Below are 9,797 nucleotides of genomic sequence, written 5' to 3'. Positions count from 1 at the left end.
TTAAAAATAAAAATATTTTTTATCTTGTAATTATCAAACATGTTTTTCTATTTTTTAATCTGAACGATAGAAACTGTCTTGAAAGCAAGTAGCAAAGGTTACCTAAGATATTTTCTTAGAATAAGTGAAAATACTTTGTTTTTAAGAATGATTAACATAAACCTCCACATCATGCAAATTGCTGGAGAGATTTGGCTTTATGTCAACTTTTATTTTTCGATTAGAGTCTTTAGTCATCCCTTTGTCCAGTGAATCTGTTTACACTACAAGTGGGGGTATAAAAGAAAGAAGACAAAAGGTTAACTTCGGTTGTCATCCATTCCTCGCAACAAGTGTACGGACATTGAAGCAAACTATACTTTTTATGATTCACAAATCCTGAGGTGGCAGAATGTTATTGTAATTCTGTTCATTCACTTCAATTTATTTATTAAGATAATAATGTCTGCATTAGAGAACCATGCCATACCAAAGGTGATCTCAACGAAAACACTTTTAGCTTGTCTCCCTTTATCCAAAAGCACTTCTATAAAAAAGTGATTTTATAAAGATATTTTTTTTTAAAGAGCCACTTGTCATCACGATTTATAATGATTTTAAAAAATATTTTTAATCTTTCTAACACTTTAATTTTTTTATCATCTAAGTGTTAAAAATACTAGAAACGTTTTTCAAAATCACTCTCAAACACACTTCAAATATTTGCTTAAGAATCTTTTCATATAACAATTTATATTTTTTAAAGAAACGATGTACATGCTATGCTAAGTATGATTCAATGGAGGGATGATAGTGATGTCAATTTTTATTTATTTTTTAACTAGTAAGTTTTGTGACTCTCAAAATGATTTGAAAAACTTCTCTTACATGGGGCATGTTAGGATGTATCGGAATGATAATGAGACGAGTTTTTTTGGGTATCCGTCCTGTCTTGCTTACTTCTAATAGGACAAATTTGTCTTATCTCTTTCCTTATGATTATATGTAAAATTTTTTTAAAAATTAACTTAATTTATTTTTTATTTTCTTATTTTTAATATATAGATAATAATAAAAATAAGAAAATAATTTTCAATAAAATAAGTTATAAAATTATAATAATTTAATTATTTATAAAATATATTTATTTTAATGTAATTAAAATAATTAAATAATTTTAAAAAAAAAAATTTCAAAATTTCAAAAAATAAGTTAAACGAACATGTTGGAGTTGATATGGGAAATTCTCATGCTACCATCTCATTTATTTTATTTTTTTTTAATAGATGAATGAAAATTATTTTAAATAAACGAGACGGGATTAGGATGAGGGCAATCTATTCAAACCCGCCGTCATACACTGTGTTGTCATCCCTAATTATATATGATAAAAGTTATTATGCCTATTTTTTAATCCTTATTTCATTAGATATTTATCAAATTATCATTTCTTTAATTTAGTGCAATGAAATGTCTTTTTTATGTGCTAGACACTAACGTAACTAATGATAAAACAAAATAAAGGTACATATTTTACCTACCTCGTTTACTCACCTTCTCATTACACACTCTTGCAACACGTGGATATACACTAACTACTATAATTAAAAAAAAATGGTGCTACGTAATATTACATAAATAATTGTTTCAAAGATTTTGAGGGTAAAATACAAGAAGACAAGTATAGGAAAAAAAATTAAAAAATAAATTTAAAATGAATGAATTATTTTCATATGTTAATTTAAATTCATTTAATTTATTTGAACTCTTTAATTTAAAGATTATATAATTTAAAATTTTGTTTCACTTTTCACTAAATTATTTTTATAATTTTTATTAAATAATATGACTATGGGAGGGGCATTTTGGTAATACAGTCACTCACATGATAAGTGCCAAGATTTACCCTTGTTTAATTTGGTATTCCCTAATATTCCTTTGGTATAATAAATTAATAAATGTAGTAAAAAGATAGGGAGAGGTAGAAAAAAAATCAAAAGATGGAGATATTCTTGGGTCTAAAAGATGGGGGAGCTGACACGACCCATTTAAAAACTCATATAATATGTACACTTATACACCCTTCAGAATCACTCAGTCAACTAAATCCCAAGACCGCACGTGACGCTGACGCGTTTGAATTATTATTTATTATTTATTATTTATTTTAATTTTATGTGTTGGTTCTTGGTATTATCCTCCACGTCTTTGATTCCTCGGCCGCCGTTCTGCCTCACAAACACGGAACGCCACGTAACCAACCCCAGCCGTAACTCGAGGGCTCTCTAGTCCGTACTTGGGTGCCCCTGCTTTCCAAAAACCATTAAGAATGTGTTTGGCAGCTGCTTTTGACTACAGTCAATATATATATATATATATATATATATATATATTATTAAAAAAAATAGTTTTTTTATTTTAATTTTTAAGAATAAAAATATAATTTTTTAGATAACTGTTTTAATTAGTTTTAAGAATTTAAAAAAATGTTTAAAATAGGTTAAAAATATTTAAAATTTCTAACCTAATTTTGTTTCATAAAATATTAAAAAACAATTTTCAAAATTTGTTTTTTAAAATAGTTACCAAATAAGTCTTAAAAGTCTATTTTATAACGTTTTTAAAAATATTTTAATTTTAAAAAATGCAAATATTTTGAAAAAAAAAATTATAAAACCACTTTTAATATTTTTTGAAAATATATTTAAAAGATAATTTTCTTAAAACCAATTTTAAAAGGTCTTCCCTTGAATTAAATTCCAAAAAGATATTTTACACGTGGAAAATCTCGTTCAAGTGTAGCTAGACATAAATAAATGGTAGGGATGATAGATTAAAGAGACAAAAAAAATATGAAATTATAAATCTAACCTTTCATTTCTTTTTTTCACAAAAAAAAATACTTTTTTTCACAAAAAAAAAATACTTTTTTTTGGACAAGAATACTCTTTTTTTTTTCTTACAAAAACAATATTTTCTTTTAAAATACACATGTAAATAATAAAAATATTAAATGATATTTATGTCAAAAATTAATTAGTTTACAAGTTAAAAAATAAGAAAGATTAGAGCCTATTTGATGGGAGTTTATTCTTTCATCAAAACAAATTATTTTTTAAAACATCTTACTAAACACTCTAATTTAAAAAAAAAATTTAAAAATTAATTTTTATTCTTTATTTTAAAAACAAATTTTAAAAAACCATAACAAACCCTTAATTGATACTTTCATCCATTTTTATCCGTTCATCTAGATGGTATTGTTTGACTAATTTTATGGTTGAATTGCACTCACAATATCATTTGACAGCTATCATCTATGATTGCTTCTTTAGTATAATGCAACTTGGAATCCCCTTTTCAATCATGCGGTCCAATTATACTATTCATTACTTTTTAAGATTCATAACAATGAAATTTTTATTTATTTTTTGTAAATATATGTAATTATCAAATATTTAAATAATTTATTTTATTTCGATCTCAAAACTAACATTTCATTATATAAATTGTTGCATTATTTAAAATTAATTCTTAATATTTTTATTTTAAAAGTGACACTCTATTTTACAATTTTACAATAAATAGTATAAAATAGAAATATTATGAAATGGTTGAAAACAGTATAGGATAAGATAAGATGGTGGGAAGCGGGGGTGGTAGCTGGTCATTTCATGGAAACAGACAAATTAGATTCACCGGAGGATTCAATGAGAAGTTAACGTCATAGACAAGTTGGGGAGACAAAAGGGCTCACGTGACAACGAGGAGAGATTATCCAGAGGAACATTGAACGTATTAAATGTCCGGATGTGAAGGCGTTCCCAGGGGCGGTGGTTTAGCACATGGTTTTATTATCGTCTTGAGGCGGTGTCGCCTCTCCCGCCGCCGGCCCTTGCGCTTCGGCCTGCTTCATTCCCCCACAATATTTATTTTTCACTCTTCGATTATATTTTTAAACAATAAGTATATCAAATTGCTTTATTTGATAGCACTTTTTTTTTTTAAGCACTTCTCCTGATGATGGGTGCACTTGGAACATAAATACAAAAAAAAAAAAAAAATGTTTATGTAGACACCTATTTAGAATTTTTAATTTCTAGAAGTGCTTTTAAAACTTCACCTAACCAACTATTTTTTATTTTTTATTTATAAAAGAATACTTACAAACATTAAAAAATATTTTTTACCCAATGAAAATCACTCCCAAACCTATTCTAATTATATAGATATATATAGATATAGTATAAAATTTACTAGATTTATATGAGATTTATTGGTATAGGAATGTAGGGATCATGTGTCGTGTGTCAAGCTAATAGGAGCCATGCACTACAACCACTCAATAACTATCATGGCATTGTTAAAGGAACCCACCATATTGTAGTGCAAAATATGAGACTTGCTGGGAACCTGGATTTATTTATTCCCAAGCCCTGGATCATATGATTGTAGAAGTACATACAATCTACCCTAGGCCTCTAGATCTTATACAACATATATGAAAAATAACAATTAAGGATCTAGATTAAAAGCTTTAGAAAACAATACTTTTGATTTAGATGCTCCCAAATCAAATTTGTTCGATGAAAAATAGTTTCACAGTGGTCAAAAGCCTCATAAACCTAAGATCTTCCCCCTGATGGCTCTAATTTGATTTTGACACTCCAAAGGGTGGGTCTTTGAAAAGAAATAGGCTATTGCTCTCTACTAAAAGTGAAAGACTACTCTCATCTAAAATAATTAAAGCCCTAATCTCTATAGGGGTATTTATAGGGCTTTCCTTACTAGGCTCAAGTGACTTGAGCCCACTAAAGATTTGTGTTACTTAATTTAGCCTAAAATATGTCTTAATTGATTAATTAACCTAATAACACTATTTAATTAATTAATTAGTCAAATATAGAGATTTTGTACACTAGCCCTTATGCTATCATGTGTAATTATCAAAATGCCCTTATGTACAAAAATTAATCTAAAGTCAATCCAAATTTCATAAACTATGTCATCAAGGTATATAAGCTTAAGCGAGAACCATTGAGACCCATAAAAATATTAACTCCCTTAAAATCCAATTTTGAAGTTAATTCAACATCTCATTATAAAGAATTAACTGCACTCTAGTACCATATGTAAATAACAACAAGACGAAGCTAAGGTCTGTGACCTACTATCCATTGCATGCAAACTCCCTATAAACTAGTGGACATAATTTAACAAAGTAGTATTATCACATATCAAGATTACTTCTCAAATCCTTAAATTATAGATCCTACTTATTATGTGATTAATTGACATACTCTAACTTTAATTATTGAGCATATGTCAAATTTCCACTAAAGGAAATGTTATGATCATAGTGTTATATTTCACATGTCCTTTGGATCACCAGACACACTGTTTCAAACTCATGAGATATCATAGTGTCTTTATTAAGAATACATATTGTCACCAGTCTTCATCAATAGTGACTTAATTTATAAGGATATGTGATCACCTTAAGGTTTGACCCATAGGTTAAAGTCTCCTATTGACTTTGACACATACTCAATATCCTCTCAAGGTTAAGAGTCCATGCAGTATAGTAGCTTGGTGAATCATGATAATTGATAGTCTTATGTTATAATTCACCATTGAACCTATTTTATATGTAACCATACACACTAGTACACTTACCATGAGAAACTCATTCCAATAACCAAGACAAGTTATCCCTCAAATTAAGAAGTAGTACACTATAGTTTCTATTAGATTACCCAAATCCATGAACTGATTGTGGACAATTTATCTACTTACAAGAAACTCATGACTTGTATCCTTTATGCAATTCCTAATGTACCCAAGTCATATATAATGCAAGAGATATAAATGTGTGTGTTCAGATAATCAATTAATGCATATGGGCTAATGGGAAACCAAGAAACTTGAATTAATAAATTTATAAATGAATCTCAATATATTACATCATGTCATACTTTCTAGGGCTTAATCCCAACAACACTACCATCATCATCAGATCAAAACACATGTCATCCTCATAAGAGGGACAACCCTTGCTAATGAAATGGGACCCTTCCTTGAAGAATGATCCCAACATTAACCACACCATAGGCACAATCTTCTCATTAACCATGTAATGGTTGACCACGATTCTCTATTGTCCAAAATACCAAGCTTAAATTACGTGGTAACTCTACCTCAGAAAAACCAAAGAAAGAGTCACTAGGTATTGTCCTCAAGGACTGACCTATGGAAGTTGTCAAACTAGGTCCAAAAGATTGCCTTTTGCTTTGAATTGGAAAAAATAAAAATATGATTTGAACATAATTGAATTTAGTAAAATAAACCTTAAATAAATTGCAAAAGAATGATTGATTTCTAATTCAAATGATTCAAGTTGGGGGTTCCACAATCCAACTTTGGGTATAGGACCTCAAGAAAAACAAATGTATCAAATGTTATTAGTCTTAGGGTATTCAAAATGTGGGGTCAAACGAGATCAACCTGAGTTCCACAACTCAAGGTTGCATCTGTATCCTAAGTTTTGATATTTTATTCCATTAGTGAGATACCAAATAAATGAATGGGTATGAAAATTGGGTTTAGGTCTAGGAGTTAGGCCTTTATCACCTTATGTAGATTTGTCTTAGGGTAGATAACAATAGAAAAACCTTAGATTACTAAGGATCAAGAATCCCTAGCATCAACGACTAGGCTATTGTACCATCCCCTAATTCAAATTAACATTAAAGGAAATTTCTATTTTCATCTATTATGCCTCAACCCTTCATTTATTCCATTTTTAGTTTAATTTTACCCATTGTTTTCCCTTAGCTCTAACCCTAGGTTTCATGTCTCACACCCCAAAATAGCTTTTTAACTTCTCATGGTGGTGATTTCATTCACACAATCCATAAAATAAGAATAAATAACCATTCTTGAATAAAAGAAATTAGAAACAATTAATTAAAATAAAGAAAACAAACCGAGAATCTTCAATGTAGTCTTCTTTCCTTAAGAAAATCCAAGAACATCTAATAATTCTTCAAACTCCTCAAAAAAATAACTCTAATGCCCTATTTATAGACTAAAAGTTAAGTTGACACATGACAAGATCCTAGAGAGTATGTAAAATCTTCTTTCCAAATCAAGGGCTCTCAATAAAAGTTGTAAAAAATTGAGCCACGAGATCCTTTAATGAGAAGATGTTGATTTCGCATGAGGATAATCCATTTTGCATGGTCATGCGAAATATAAATGGATTGGTAGCATTCTAACATCATTTTGGTGCATTTGGCATGGTCATGCGAAAAGTCACATATTCATGTGAAACTGATTTCCAAGATGCTGTGAAAACAAGCTCTCTGGTCCATTTCGCACGATCATACGAAATTAACACTCCTTTGATTCATCTTCATGCAGTTTTCGTCAATCATCTATATCTTCCTCGTTTTAGCTCTGATTTTCATATCTTTTAAAGTTTGGATTTTTGACTTTTCGAGCTTCGAAACGATATATAGCATGCCCAAAAATCACCTTAGAAAGTACTCCAAATATCATCTCAAAGTCCTTTGTTTATTTTTTGTGTTGCCAAAATGGGGAGATATTTAGGATCTAGGAGACTCACATGCATATCATTGTCATATCATTTATTTGGATCGTATATATGATGGGCTTATATGTTTCGTGTACATTTGACTTATATATCATATGTTATATATTTCATGACTTATACTGTTTCTTATTGACAATTCATTCTCTCTGGCATGTCTTGATTATCTTGGTTTTAACTTCATAAATTTTGATTGATTGATCCATGATTAGTTTGAGGGGGAGATTCTTCTTCTCCTAGATAACCGAGGTTTGTCATCATAAAAAATGGGGATATTGTTAGCCCAAGGGTTCTCCTAATAAGGTTTTGATGATAACAAACTATGGTTAAGTTACTAATTGGTTTGATTTGTAAAGAATCTCATGTATTAATTTGGAAATTCATCAAAGGACCTAATGGATACAAGGTCAAGACATTTGGAAGACCTTTAATCATAGGAAACAAATGTAAGATGAATGCATGAGTGCACTTAGGTTTTACATATCATTTCATGCATCTTTGGAAAACTCGGTTTATTATTTAAAGTTACAATTTCATTAAAACCCGAGTTTTATCAAATGTATCTTAGGTAAAACATTTCAAAATTGACATATTAATTTACATAAAAACCTTGCCTAAGTGTTAGAAAAGAAAAGAACAGAAAAAGATAGGTTTTCGGGGCCAAAAGGTTGAACCGGTCGAGACACTAGGCCAACTGACTCAATCAGCCAGGGTACCAATCGACCGATTTCCTTTACCTAGTCAAGGAGTGCAAAAAACACTCTCTATCTTCCAGTAGGCTTCCCTTTTCGGTCGAGGTATCCTCCTTCCCGGTCGACCTTCGGTCGAGGTCCGGTCAAAACAACGGTAACCTGTCAAAGCATTAAATGCTCAAACGACTAGTGATTCAGTCGACCCCAAGCTCGATCAGTTGAGGTTGCTTTTTGATTTTCTTGGCTCCTGAGGTTAGAAACCTATAAATAGAGAGCTCCACTTCATTTATGAGATAGAGAACTCCTGCATTTATTTGTCTACCCACTTGTTCTTGCCTTTAAAGATCTCATTTCTTTCTTGGTACATTAAATCTTCACTTGCATATTCTTTACTTTAGTGCACCTTTGTGATTCATCCTAGCCTTTGATTTGTATTTGAGCTATTATTGAGTTAGGTTGAGAGAAGTTCATTCTTGTTAATCGAGTGTTAAAGCCTTCAAGTGAGTGAATCTTGAAGAGATTGTGTAAGAGCCCAATGGAGCTGGAATTCAATTGTAAAGGAGATTAGAAGCTTGGTTGAAGTTTCAAGCTAGTGGAACCCTCACTTGATTAGGAGATTGAAGAGAGTGGACGTAAGTAAGGAAGTGTCGAACCACTATAAAATCTGAGTTTGATTTCTCTAACTATCTCTATTTACTTGCTTCTATTATGCTTAAATTTGTTGTGTTTAAAAAGATTTTTTAAAAACCCAATTCACCCCTCCCCCCTCTTGAGTGTTTTTCTCATCTAAGGTTAGCCTTTATATTCTCAAATGACATTATGTAAAAAATGAGTTACTTTTCAAGAAAAAACATGGAAGATATTAAATTTATAAATATGAGATTATTTCATCAATTTTAACCAATTAATTCATTTTTTTGTACCGGATAATTAAAAGAAAATTCATAGAGAATTAAAACACACTTTTCCCTTTTTATTTTTTATTGGATGAACAATGATTTAAATTTATAGTTGTGTAATAAACTTAATCTTATGGAACATTAATAGTTAAATACCATGACAAACTTGTTACTTGGAATGATAAAATCAAAGGATTTATATTTGTTCATGAGTTTTATTACAATTATTTATGTTTGAAATGCACTTTATGTGAGTTGAATTATTATTTATACAAATAAAACTTAACTAGTCATATTTTAAGTTAAAGTAAATATTTTGATTGAAAACTTAATCTTAGTTATGTTAAAGTAAATATTTTAATTAAGAACTTAACCTTAGTTAAGTTTATTATAAATAAAACTTAATTATAGTTAAATTCAAGTTTTTTTTTTTTTTTTGAAGATGAGAACTTAACCTAAATTCAATTCTTTATAAATGAAACTTAAACACAATCAAGTCTAGGTGGATATTCTGATTGAGAGCTCAATCTCAATTAGGTTCTTTCTAAATGAAATTTAATCTTAGTTAACTACATGATTGAGAACTTATCAACAATATTGAAACCATTATAATTT

Source organism: Vitis riparia, chromosome 1 (assembly GCF_004353265.1).
Source record: "Vitis riparia cultivar Riparia Gloire de Montpellier isolate 1030 chromosome 1, EGFV_Vit.rip_1.0, whole genome shotgun sequence".
NCBI lineage: Eukaryota > Viridiplantae > Streptophyta > Magnoliopsida > Vitales > Vitaceae > Vitis > Vitis riparia.
The sequence above is the reverse complement of the archived record's forward strand: the minus strand, read 5'-3'. Positions refer to the sequence as shown.